At 51.7% G+C, this 12,941-nt stretch overlaps 1 long non-coding RNA gene across 1 annotated transcript; it reads right to left on the reverse strand.

Moving 5' to 3' along the window:
* Positions 1-1,199: 1,199 nt before the first annotated feature.
* Positions 1,200-9,679, reverse strand: LOC120101753 (uncharacterized). Its single transcript, XR_005502652.1, has 3 exons — positions 7,686-9,679; positions 6,634-6,710; positions 1,200-5,447 (listed from the first exon to the last, which is right to left on the reverse strand). It is a non-coding gene; the product is annotated as an uncharacterized LOC120101753 (long non-coding RNA).
* Positions 9,680-12,941: the final 3,262 nt, after the last annotated feature.

Below are 12,941 nucleotides of genomic sequence, written 5' to 3' on the forward strand. Positions count from 1 at the left end.
TCCCCACAGCCCTGCTAGTAACAGGACACTAGCCCCAGCTCGGCTGCCCAGCAACAGCAGCCGTGTGGCCCAGCCACAGTGCCGAAAACGATGCAGTGATGAAAACGTCTGACGCACAGGCCCTGCGCTGACAGGCTCTGCGCTGACAGGCTCTGCGCGGAGCCCATTGTTCCAGGGACAAAGGAAACTGCTGGCCCTCGTGTGCAGTGTGAATCCTGGGGAACGACATGTCTGCGTAAGGAGCTGGGAATGAGCAGGAAGCGGGGCCAACTCGCCACCTTATGCCTTCCAGCCCGTTCCCCGCTGAGTCAGCAATGGCATATCAGGATTTTTTGAAGAGCTGTGTTAAGCACACAATAGGAGCAGAGCTCAGGTTCGATGAGGGTGTTTTCAGCCCTTGTAACTGTTTGGGAGTACAGCGTGTGCACTGAGCATCCTAGGGAACTGCGAGCTGAGGATGGGAAGGAAATGGGTCAGAAGTGGATGCATGAGCAGAGTTTCAAATTTCCCCGGGCCCCTTCCCCAGAACCCCAAGTGTCTGGTGGGTGGTAGTGGTGGAAGAAAGGAAGGGAAGTTGGAGCGGGGAGCCTTCCAGTGGGTGTATTGAGTACTGGTTGTGGGCCAGAACCATTCTCCCGAGAGAGCTTTACCATCCCATTTTCCAGATGGGGAGCCTGATCCTAGAACACATACGTCCCTTGACGAACGGCAGCAGCACAAGCCACACGTGCTGGCTGCCATCACAGCCTGTGCTCCCAGCCTCTGCTTAGCTCTGCCCAGGAGCCGTGACCAACTGCCCTCCACTCACAGGCCAAGAGCCTGAAGCCTGGCTCCGGGTCTACACTTGTCCCTTCCAGTACAGGATGAGGGCAGCCAGCAGCCCGTGGCTACTTAGCCAAGATGCCTGGGAGTGATTAGGACCAAGCCCAGAGCTCTGGACGGGGGCGCCTCCTGAATTTTAATTGCATTTTGATGGAGCTGGGCCACAGAGCCCATAGGCAGGACACAGTTCTGCAGCAGAGCAGGCCGGCCTTCAGGAAGGTGAAGACATGGTGCCTCCCTCTGAGAGGGGAGAGGAAGGGCAAGGCCCAGGTAGAACTTTGGGACAAATGGAAAGACTCAGTCCAAAAGGAATGATCTGTCCCCATCCCCAACCCCAACCCTAGGTTGAGATCCAAGTGTCAATAGTCACCCTCCTACATACTGACTACTGAGCCATCCACCTTCTCTGAAGCCAGAAGGGACACGGGGCAAGGTCTACATAATTATCCTGATGACAGCCCTAGCAACAGCCATAGAGAGGCAAAGAATAGGAATTTCCCACCGTGACCGATGACCTCATAGTGACCTTGGGACTCTGCCAGCCTTATTCCACAGATGAGACAGGGGCTAAAGACATGCTCAGAGACAGGCAGCTGCCACATGTGGCTCCTGACTAGCCCCCTCCTGAGCAGGGAAGAGGCAGGCCCAGAGAGGACACAGAGTAGAGCCAGGTCACACCATGAGTCAGGGCAGGACTCTCAGACTGTCCCCTTTCGTACCAGGCTCTTTGGGAAGGTGAAACTGTGATCGAGGCCTGAGTCTTTGTCTTGGGGGACTCAACTTCTACTTACAAAGGACCCAGAGGCAGAAAGTGAAAACTCCAGTAAAGGCCAGGAGGGACCGGCTTGTCATACAGAGAGGAAGGAGACATCCTCATCTCCAGGATTCTCTCTCCTACACCCCCTGCAGCTGGCCTTTAGGTGAGGCCTTCTACTACTGCCCACCATGGCTAACCTTCTCGTCACAGTCAAGTTATGACAGTCACATCAGCTCCTGCCTTCTTCACTTGATCATACTGCCCTTCCTTCCATTCTATGATGACAAGCTGTGCAACCTCAGGACCTTTGCACGGCTGTTCCCTCTGCCCAGAGCAGCCTCCTCCCCAGCTCTTCCAGGGATTCCCTCTACCACAGTGTCTAAGCTCCAGGACAGAAAGTAGTCCCCGATGGGGAGGTCCCCAAGCCCTCCTTGTCTTGTGTCTTGGGGTCTCCATGACACTTATCCCCACCAAACTTCTCAGGTTCATTTTCTCACCTGTGTGCTGTGTGTCCTGCTTTCCCCTGCTGAGCCATGGGCCTCAGGAGGCCCCGGGGTCTCCTCACATCAAGTTCTTGTGAGCTTGGCTGTAAAGGTGCCAGGTGTTGGCCCACAGATCGTACTGAAGACCTGGCCTGGAGAGCACACAGTAGGAAGCTCAGGGAAGTCTCCACCCACCCATGATCTGTGTTTTCATCTGTGAAGCTGGCTGACCTCAGCACAGTCTTCCTTCTACCTCAGCCAGGACTGGATGGCCTCAGCCTTGGCCCCTCGATGCCCTTGGATGCTGCAGTAGCTCTGTGATTACTACCCTCGTCACGGTTAGTGTCCTGTCCCGTTGCCAGACCCTCTGCCTGCTCAGGCGCCGTCTGGCAGACTGAGGGAGGGCTCTAGAAACGTCTGGCCTGGGCGTCACAGAGTGGTCACCAGGCCTCTCCCAGCCACCTCTCTCGGGCATCTGGCTGCCCCACTGATGCAGTAAGGAGGCTCTGAGATGGGCTGTCACTGATCTGCAGGCCTTTGAGGGCTCCAGGCAGAAGGTACAGGGTAACGTGAGGAAACCAAAAGATGCTCTGTGCCAAACCCCACTGACTTCCCCTGCCTGTATCCAGCATGACAACCCCTGCAGAAGGAACTAGCAGTCCTGACAGGACAAGTCCAACCCTCAAACTCTGGTGCCTCCAAAGGGGAGTGTCTTCATTACAGTTTCCATCGATGTGATAAAACACCATGACCAAAAGCAGGCTGGGAAGGAATTGTTTACTTGGCTTAAAATTTCATATCTTAGTCCCTGAAGGAAGTCAGGGCAGGAACTCAAATATGGCAGGAACCTGGAGGCAGGAACTGATGCAGAGGCCATGCAGGGATGCTGCTTACTGACTTGCTCCATGTGCCTTTTTCACCCTACTGCCTTATAGAACCCAGAACCAGCAGTCCTGGGATGGCACCACCCACAATGGGCTGTGCCCCTCCCTATTAGTCACTAAATAAGGAAATGCCTTACAGGCTGGCCTACTGTCCAATCTTATGGAGGCATTTTCTCAACTGGGGCTCCCTCCTCTCAGATGATTCTAGCTTGTGTCAAGTTGACATAAAATTAGCCAGCACTGGGAGGGAGGCCTGTGAACCCAATCAGAGGCCCCTCTTCATGGAGGCAGATCCCTGGGAGACCTAGATGGGGCTGTTGCTTCCTTAGATGTTTCCAACCGTGTTCCTACAGCTGTAGGATTGCTGAACAGAGGTCAGAGCAAGTGGGGGCAGTGTGGCTGCCCCAGGGCCTCCAGGGCGGATACTTGGTGTTTCTGCTTGCCCTGCTCCCTAAGTCACAAGTGCAAACAGGTGTGTGACACAAAGACTGTCCACCTGCATGGGATGGGGATAGAGGGAGGTTTGAACTCAGACCTATTTGGTCCGGGAACTCCTAAGAAAAGGATCAAAGAGGTGAGGAGAGTAGGGAAGGGGATGACAAGGGAAGGGAGTGCAGAGAGAGGTCATTCTCAGTCTTCAGTATCCCAAGGGCTAGAGGGAAAAAACCAGTATGACTCCATGACCAAGCAAGGCAAGGCTGGACCTGGAGACCAGAAGGACACTGATGCGTCCTGCTGTCTGCTTCATGAGTCATGGCTTAAACTTTATTCCCAGGGAGGTCCCACCCAAATGGAAAGCCCGGAGGAGCCATGAGCCAGAGCCTGCACGTTCCAGGATCTGCCATAGGGGCTGGAGGACCAGGAACACAACACTAACTGTCCCCGCTGGCCCAGGGCAGGAAGTGTGGCCCCCACATCTCCCCTCTGTGGGAAGACCCTCCCTGATTTTATGCTGGGAACTGTCCACACACACTCATCTCCTCAGCTCAGGAATCCACCAGACATTGTCTTCTGTTGGTTTTCAGGAAGCCACTGACGCCACAGAGATGAGCTTTGCATAAGCATTTGTCTGTCTGAATTCTAGGCTCCTGTGGCTTGAATCTGCCTTCCCAAAGCCCATGGTGCCCCTGCTCTGTCCCAGTTTGCTGCCTCTGCCTGTGGATTGTTGGGCCAGCCACACTCTGGAGCAGGTGGGGTCTAGTGTGGGAGGAAAGGTGACTTTCCTGGTTTCACTCATCTGGGAGACAGGGATGTACCCAGGGTGTGTGAGCCCAGAGCCTGAAACATGCTACTATGGGCAGCCGGCATGGTGTGGAGAGGAGTGCAGACAGAGCCTGTGATCTGGACCCATTTGGCAATGAGACTTAGTCTTCAGTGGAGACCATTTGAGCCAGCGTTGTGGACTGAATGGGTGCTGCCCCTGGGGCTCAGTGTGGCACCATCGGGCCATCCCTGGGTTTACCCAGCTTAAGTGACTTGCACTGTCCTCAGCCACAGAGTGAATGGCCTGTCTCTGAGTCCCTAACCCATGGGAAGTCCTTGGTAAATGTTCTAGTGGCCAAAGGAAAAGATAACAATGCCCATAGCGTGATCTGGCCAACCCTCGTCCTCGTCCAAGCACTGACGGTGTTGAGCGCTGATCTAGTGACATCCACCTGAAATGACTTAAGGTTGATGAGTACAGGACTAGGCTAATTTTACAGGTAAGAAAAGTGAGGCTCATGGAAACCAGATCTAATCAGCCAAGGACCTGCTTTCCTAACCTTTCAATCTCTCCCTGTCACCATTGTCAGTGTCCATCACTGACTATGGGAGGATGGTAGACACCAGCCTGAAGTGCCAATACCCAGGATGTCATCTGAGGGTCTGGAGCTGGAAAATGTCAGTGCCTCTCAGCCCCTTGGCACTGCTGTACTGCCCCAAAGAGCTAAGCAGCATGGGAGAGAAAGTGGGCTGTGAAAAGCCAGTGAGGACAGAGTACATACCACAGTCCCGTGGACAGGAGCAGAAGGCTTCAGGGCCCGGAAGCATGACACACTGTTGGACTTTCAGGGACCTAAGACCAAACCCCTGACTGGGCCAGCCAGAGCCGGGGACAGACTGCTGGGGTGGGAAGTCTCGACAGTTCAAAGCCTTCTTGTCTCTGTTTTTTCCCCTTTCTTTGTTTCAAATTCAGGGGTTTATTTTTCCCCTCTTCGTTTTATTTACTTTACATCCTGACCACAGTTTCTCCTCCCTCCTCTCCTCCCAGTCCCTCCCCCACCCTTCCCCTCTTCCTCCTCACCCAGCCACTCCTCCATTTCCCCTAATAAAAGAGCCAGCCTCAATGGCTGTCAACCAGCCATGGCATATCAAGCTGCGGTGAGACTATTGCCCATGTTTAATGGGCTGTTCCGTTACTGGATCCGGTCGCCTCTTCGTGTGTATGTAGCTCTTTCCGTCAGAGATACGTCTTGCCAATATCTTCTCTCAGTCTGCCCTTTTCTTTTTCACTGCTTTCCACTAATAAAATTTAAAAAGCAGAATGGCGCTGGGGTATGTTTATTGTATGGGGCAGCAGAACGGTAGCGCAGGCACCAAGATTAATAATAAATTAATTAATAAATGGAACCTCACGGTGCAGAAACGCTGCTGTGGGGCAGGGGACACCATCAATAGAGCAACTCAGAGAAGCTAAGTAAACAGGGAGGGTTCAAGCAGCCTACAGAAGAGGAAAATAGCTTCACGGACCCCACATCTACAGAGAGCTAATTTCCAAAACCTGTAAAGACCTCAAGAAACTAGACATCGGCAAACCAAGTAATCCAATCTAAAAATGGGAAACAGATTCTAAACAGAGAATTCTCATAAGAGGAATCTTGAAGACTGAGAAACACTTAAAAAAAAAAAAGGTTCAACATCCTTAGTCATCAAGAAAATGCAAGTCAAAACAACTCTGAGACTCCGTCTTATACCTGTCACAGTGGCTAAGATCAAAAACACAAGTGTCAGCTCAGGTTGGCAAAGGTGTGGAGCAAGGGGAGCACCCCTCTGTTGCTGTGGAAGTGCAAACTTGCACAGCCATTTTGGAAATCAATATGGTGATTTCTCAGAAAACTGGGAATAGAGATACCTCAATACCACTCCTGGGCATGCTGCACCCTACTACAAGGACACCCGCTCAACTATATTCATAGCAGCTCTATTCATAATGGCCAGAAACTAAGAACAACCTAGACGTCCCTCAACTGAATGGACAAAGAAAATGTGGTTCATCGACACACTGGAGTATTACTCAGCTGTTAAAAATAATGACATCATGAAATTTGCAGGCAAATGGGTGGAGCTAGAAAAAAAAATCCCAAGTGAGGTAACCCGGACCCAGAAAGGCAAATATGGTATATATTCAGTTGTAAGTGGATATTAGCCTTAAAGTAAGGATAATTATGCTACAGTCTGCAGACCCAGAGGAGCTAAGTAAGGAGGGTTCCAGGGGAGACGCATGGATCTCGTGGGGAGGGGAAAGAGAATGGGTTTTTTGGTTGGACTCAGGCAATTGGTGATGGGAACAGGAGGGATCAGGTTGGAAGAGAGGATGGATGAGAGTGCTAGGAGAGACAACTGGAACTGGAGGAGTGGGTGGGGCTGTCTCTGACTCTTTTGCCTGCTTTGGGGACCCTTTACCTCCCTCTGGGTTACCTCCTCCAACCTTGATGAAGGTATGTGTCTCATCTTGTCCTAGTTTATGCCGTAGTTGCTTGATGTCCCTGGGAGGCACACTCTTTTCTGAAGGGAAACAGAGGAGGGGTGGGAAGGAGAGGAGGGAGGGGAAACTGTAGTAGGGTGTGATATCTAAGAGGAGATTAAATAAATAAATAGATTTTGAAAAATAAATTTTAAAAAGTAAAATGACTAATGTTGGTGAAGTTCAACTCATAAATCTCTCATCTTGATCACATGTCCTGTGACACGACTTTAATGTCTGAGACCACACCTGACAGAAAGACCCCCTCCCTGCCAAAGCCCAACCCTTAGGACCTGTCTCTGCCAGCCAGGCCATAATATCGCCCAAAGTCTCCACAGCCAACAGAGCCACCAGCTGGGCTCAAAGAATGAACCTGTGGGCACTCTCTGTATTCAAACTGTGACATGTGATTTGATTTTGGTGGTTTAAGACAGTCTCTATGTAGCCCTGACTGTCCTGGGACTCGCTACGTAAACCACACCAGTCTTGTACTCACAGAGATCCATCGTCCTCTGCCTCCCGAGTGCTGGGATTAATCTATGAGGTTTTTTTAACCCTATGATCCACTCTGGGATATCGAAGCCCGTGAATTTGTTACATTTTCCTATCCTGGTTGGAGGAGGAGGCTTTCAGCAGATAGCAACCAATCCCCACAAGCATGGGGAAACCCCTTCGGTTCCATGACAGCTGGCCATCCACCGCACTGGAGTCTCTCAGTGCCTGCCCCTCTGGTCTGTGCAGTGTGGGCATTGCCTGGAGAGAAGGCTGGGGCATGTGGTGGCTGCACAGTCCACAAACCAAAGAGGAACATAAACAAATGGACAAATGTGACAAACTAGCATGTGCCAAGTGCCTGGAAAGCCTCACAGACTCACCCTGTGATGACCCAAAGAGGTCCCCTCCCCTGGTGGCCATTTTAGTCAATGGATTTTGGTATGCCCCTTTCCCAGGCTACTTGAAGTACCACAAGGCCAATGCTTAAAATGACCAGGATGGCCTCCCCCAGAGCCTTGTACCAAAAGACAAGTGTTTTTGGTCTCCCTCTGGTACTGTTCTCATCCCTTCCTGGTTCTTCCAAGCTTCTGGTGGTGGCCAGGCTCCAGGTTGCCTATCACTTGTAGCCCTGTTGCTCCAGGGCTACATCTTCACAGAAAACCCTGCCTGTTGAAGGAGACCAGGTGACAGGTTAGGGAGAGAGTTGTTCTGCAGTCAGAGTGAAGGCTGTTCAGCCAGAGAAAGCTCTTCACACTCAGAGTTACCTGTCTGCACCTTCTAGAATGCTTAGTCAGACAAGAAAGTTTAGAATAGAACAATCAAGAAGAATGCTAGGAAGTAAGAAGGTGACTTACCATGTCTGAGAGGTGACAGTGACAGGAGCCATGGGGACTGAGTCCTCCCTGTGTGACCTCCACATGAATCACTCATTCCATCCCAGCCACAGTTCGGGGCATACTTATATTCGCCAAGTTACAGAGACTGAGGCTCACGGCCTGTGGACTGGCTGGACGGAACCGCCTTGGCTCCTGCTTCCTCTCAAGACACCCACAGTGGGTATCTTGAAGGACCAGTGTCCCCCTCTATGAGTCACTTGGGCTCCATTGTTCAGGGTGACTGAGTGTCAGACTGAGGTGGGGTGACAAGAAGGCTTACTTGGCCATATGTCTTGTCCTCTAGCAGGCTAGCACAGCATCACTTTCAAGGTGGCCACAGGGTTCCCAGGAAGTGAAAAAGCAAACCTCAGGGCACACGGCCAAGCCAAACCTCCACATGCCTCTGTTTGAAGGTGTCCTCCCCTCCCCCCGGCCAAAGAAAGCCACAGGGCCACAGCTATTCTCAAGGATTGCGAAGAGAGCCTACCTCTTTAACGGATGAGCTGAGGGCATGGGGGAAATGGAAGAGGAATGTGCTTCTGGACTTGCGGGGAGGTCTACCACAGAAATAACCCTCTGTCCAACATCAGGGGGCACTTAGAAATTCCCACTGGAGGCTTGGAGGCAGAGGCCACCATAAACACAATTACAGAAGATTGTGCTGGGGAGAGTAGCTCTTTGTGTCCCGAGGAAGTAGGAAGAACGAGCTAGAAAAGTGCGCAGGTCCTTGCCCAGGCACCACATTGTCACAAAGGCAAAACTGGACAATACCAGTGGCAGGTGAGCGATGACCCAGACTGGTGGGAAGTAGTCTGTACAGACAGCCACATCCCAGCAGGGACGCCCTTCCCTCAGTCCCTTAGACACATGAACCCTTGCTCTGGGCCGAGAGGCTCTTGGAGCTGGGGGAGACGATACACACAAACTCACTAGGAGAAGCAAAGGTTCCTGAATGGAGCCAGCATCTGTCTCCAAGGCTGAAGGAACGTGGGGTGTAATTACAGGATGCTGCACCTCCCACAGGAGAGAAAATGACCCTAGGCCTGGGGCCAAGCCAGGATATGCAATCCAGACAAACCTGGGAACAGTGGGCAGAAGACTGCCAGTCTGCCTTCAGAAAGTCCAGAAGTGTCTATATCCATGTGCATATCTACAGGGGCCAAGGAGCACTGTGAAGGGACTCTAGGCATGCCTGCTTTGCCCAGACTCTTCCAGTCCTTTCAGAGTTGAAGACAAATATACAAACCCTTGATCTAAGTGAGGGGTGTGTGCGTTTCAGGGCGGTTTGTTCCAATGTTTTCCCAAAAGATATATCTGAAATAAGTAAAATAAAATTTTAAAATGGTTTACAAACTAGTCCTGCGTGTTTGTGTGTGTGTGTGTGTGTGTGTGTGTGTGTGTGTGTGTGTTCCCCCTCGCGTGCATGCACATGCATACATGTGTTTTGGAAAATATCACTAAAAACCTGTGTGCATGTAGAAATGGCTGAGAGGGATGACTGTGAGGCCGACTGTGGACTCTGCCCCAGCTGGGGAGCTCTTCCCACCAGGGACATGCTGAGCTTGTTAAATGAAAATAAACAGAATCCAGAAGGGGCTGTTAGTTCTCTGGGTCACAGGCTCCTCCGGGCCTCTGCAGGGTCCCAGGTTCCAAAATAGATCTGTACTCCCACCGCCACCCACCCCGACCTGGCAGGCCTGGTCCTCCCCTCCTGGAGGAGAGCCAGAGGCAGGCTGGGGCTGAGCTCCTGGCCTGAGAAAGGACAGGCATGGCAGTGGCCCAGGCTACCCAGGGCCGACTGCTGTGGTCCTCGGGATCTCTGGCTTGGCAGGACCAAGGTAATGCTCAGGAGCTCAGGAGGGAGGCAGGTCAAGAGGATCTTCCCCAGAGCCCATGCATTGGCCACAAAAGCAGCTGAGCCTGAGGCCAATCTGCTTGGGCTGTTGTTGGCACACTAGGTGACTTAGGACAGAGCTGATGCAGTTTCCAGGCCAGTTTCTCTAACATCGTCTGGAAAGAATTCTACCTTCCATTGCACCTTCTGTGTCACAGGGGCTGAAGAACAATTGGATGCAAAGAGAGGCTGGCTCCTTCTGACATCAACACAGTGACAGCCACCTGGAGTTCTCAGATGCTAGCATTTAAGTGGAGCTGACTCACCCCACTCTGTGGTGGCCGGCACACTACCCAGAGACGGTGAGGTGCCTTCTATCCTGTTCCCCGCTAAGGATTAGGTCCCTTCTGCTTGACCTTGGCTACCATGCTGAAGCCTTAGGCTTGAGGAACTTGTGTCTTTTGTGTCCCACCCTTCCTAGGATTGTGTGTCTTGGAACCCAAAGGGCTGTATCTCGGAGCCCAGGCCACTCAAAGACCCAAGTGTAGTGTAGTGCCATGGGTTCTGCATCTCTGGGTTTGTGTTTGAGTGATGGCTACTGGAGGTAAGAAACATGTGACGTATTGTGAAAGATTCTTGAAGGTACCATAGTGCTTGATGCATGAAACTTGGTCCCTGGCTTTCTGGGGACACTAACAGACCATCCTCCAGGGCTGTTATTGTCCCCAGAGCTTCCTGCCAGGGCCTTACCATACCTATCAGTGCTGTGGGAGATGCCCGGATAATGACCTCTGGGAAGTGGGTAGCACTGTGAGGCCAGGCTGGTGGCATTTCTCACTCACTACCCAGAGGATGAAGAGCAAGAATCTGGGGGAAGTGGCTGGAAGATAAAGGGAGTTGGGGGCTGGGTAGTGGCCATCAGTGGTGCTCTAGATCGGTGATATTTGTCTTCTCTTTGCTCTAGATACTTAAGGAGACCAAATCGACAATAGCTCATTAGGGATGTTTCACTTCACAACTGAGTTGAGGTCCTGAAAGCAGAAAGATACAAAGTTTTGGACCACCAGGTCCTGTATTTGGTTTTGGGTGATGGCCTCTCACTCCTGCACTAGATGTCAGTTCTCTGTGAGATATATGCAAGGCAAGGCCCAGGGCCTTACAGGCTCACTGAGGAAGCCCAGTGACTCACATGGATGGCCAAGTTGAGGTGGAGGTGGGCAGGTGGACAATGACTTTGTGCCCCCTTGGGTTCCCGAAAAGACTACCAGGGTCTGAAGAGACCAGGACCTGTTCCACGGCTCCAGGCTTTTAGCATGCAGAACAGTGTGGCCAACCCATTCAGCCTTCCAGCTATAGCGATTGGTCCAGGAACAGCTATGTACCCTGAGCTGGGATGTGTTCCCAAAACTATCAAGAAAGAGGTATTCATTTCTGAGGGCTGGTGAATTGATAGAAGGCGGTAGCAGTCATGGCGGGGATTGTCGGAAGGTGAAGCCAATAGAAGAAAATCACCCTAGCCGGTTGTGGTGGCGGACACCGGTAGGATTTGCTGAAGGAAAAATCACCCTGGACGAGAAAAAAAGAATCTCTACTACCTTCTAAACATCTAGATCAGCATGTCTGAAACTAGAGCTTAGCTTCTCAGCTGTATTGCTCACCAATTTTTTGACAAACTGTTTGAGCAAATGTCAACATGCTAACTAGCAGAAATATATTATCCACAGTCTTACTCCATGCTAGGAAAGTCAAAGTACACCTAGGTGTTGGTCGGCTTTCTACCCTTGGAGGCAAGACACTTACAGTGACTCCAATGGGACTCCCTGACACCCCTCCCCTGAAGGAGAAAGGTGGCATCCAGGTTTCTGATTTGGGATGTTACTGAGCCAGCTCCTGCCCAGTGATGGGGAATTGGTCACCCCATAAGCTCTTGTGTGTGTTCCTATGAACCAAATCCTTGGATCAGCATCAAGAAAGGCCACAGCCCGGGGGTGCTGAGCCTGGGTCTAAGGGCAGCCCTTATCAGTCAGGGGAGTGCTTTGATGAGGACATTGTGGCCCGGGCATCAGCACAGTTACTGAAGACGGAGGGATGGACTAAGTACCTTTCCTCCCAAGGAAAGGAGGATGCCCATGCGATGGCTTTCAGGGACAGCTTTCTGCAGTAATGTCAGCCCTGAAGCTCAGATAGCAGATCACACAGAGAAGCCAGCCAGAGAGCAGACGGGCCCCACAGGGGTCTGTGAGTCACCAGTTTGTTCTTCAAGCCAGAGGCTTACAGCACAGAGGTTGGGCCGGTGTGTGTGTGTGTGTGTGTGTGTGTGTGTGTGTGTGTGTGTGTGTGTGCGCGCGTGCGTGCGTGTGTGCGTGCGTGCGTGCGTGTGTGTGTGTGTGTGTGTGTGTGTGTGTGTGTGTGTGTGTGTAAGAGAACACACTCTGGAAACATATTGCTGTTTGCCACTTTGGACACAGACAAACACATCTTCCCAGAGAGTGACGGGCAGTCCTCATTACAGTGACAGCAGATTGTTCTGGTCAACACGGGATGAGAAGTAGCAGAAACCATTGGCTCTCAGTTCTGGAGTTCTTTCAGGAAGCCCAAAGCAAGGTGCTAGCTGGAAAGGCATCTGGTAACAATGTTCTGCACTTCAGTAATCCCAGATGTCATTCAATATCAACACACCTCTCTCCTCAGTACCACCCCAAGGACCAGACCCTGGCTTGCCACACCCTGCTGGGCCTCTTTTCCATGGCTATTAATCCTGTTAATGAGGCCCTTCCCTGCCCTAGCCACATATGATGCACAGTCTTGATCAGGTGCCAACTTATGAACCCTGGGGGCCAATAACCCTTAAGGTCTTGACTTAGCACATATTATGTATTGACTATAGGGATCCCGTTTCTAACTTTAAGCATTATCAGGCAATGGTGACATTGCCCATTAGACAGAAATAGAATCATCGAGGTGATGTAACTTGGCCATGGCCACAGAGGGGAGAAGCTAGAATTACAGGCCGGCCAGGCCAGTGGGCTCAAGGCATGCAAGTGGAACAGGAAAATATGTGCGAAGGC

This window comes from Rattus norvegicus, chromosome 3 (assembly GCF_036323735.1).
Source record: "Rattus norvegicus strain BN/NHsdMcwi chromosome 3, GRCr8, whole genome shotgun sequence".
Classification (NCBI taxonomy): Eukaryota; Metazoa; Chordata; class Mammalia; order Rodentia; family Muridae; genus Rattus; species Rattus norvegicus.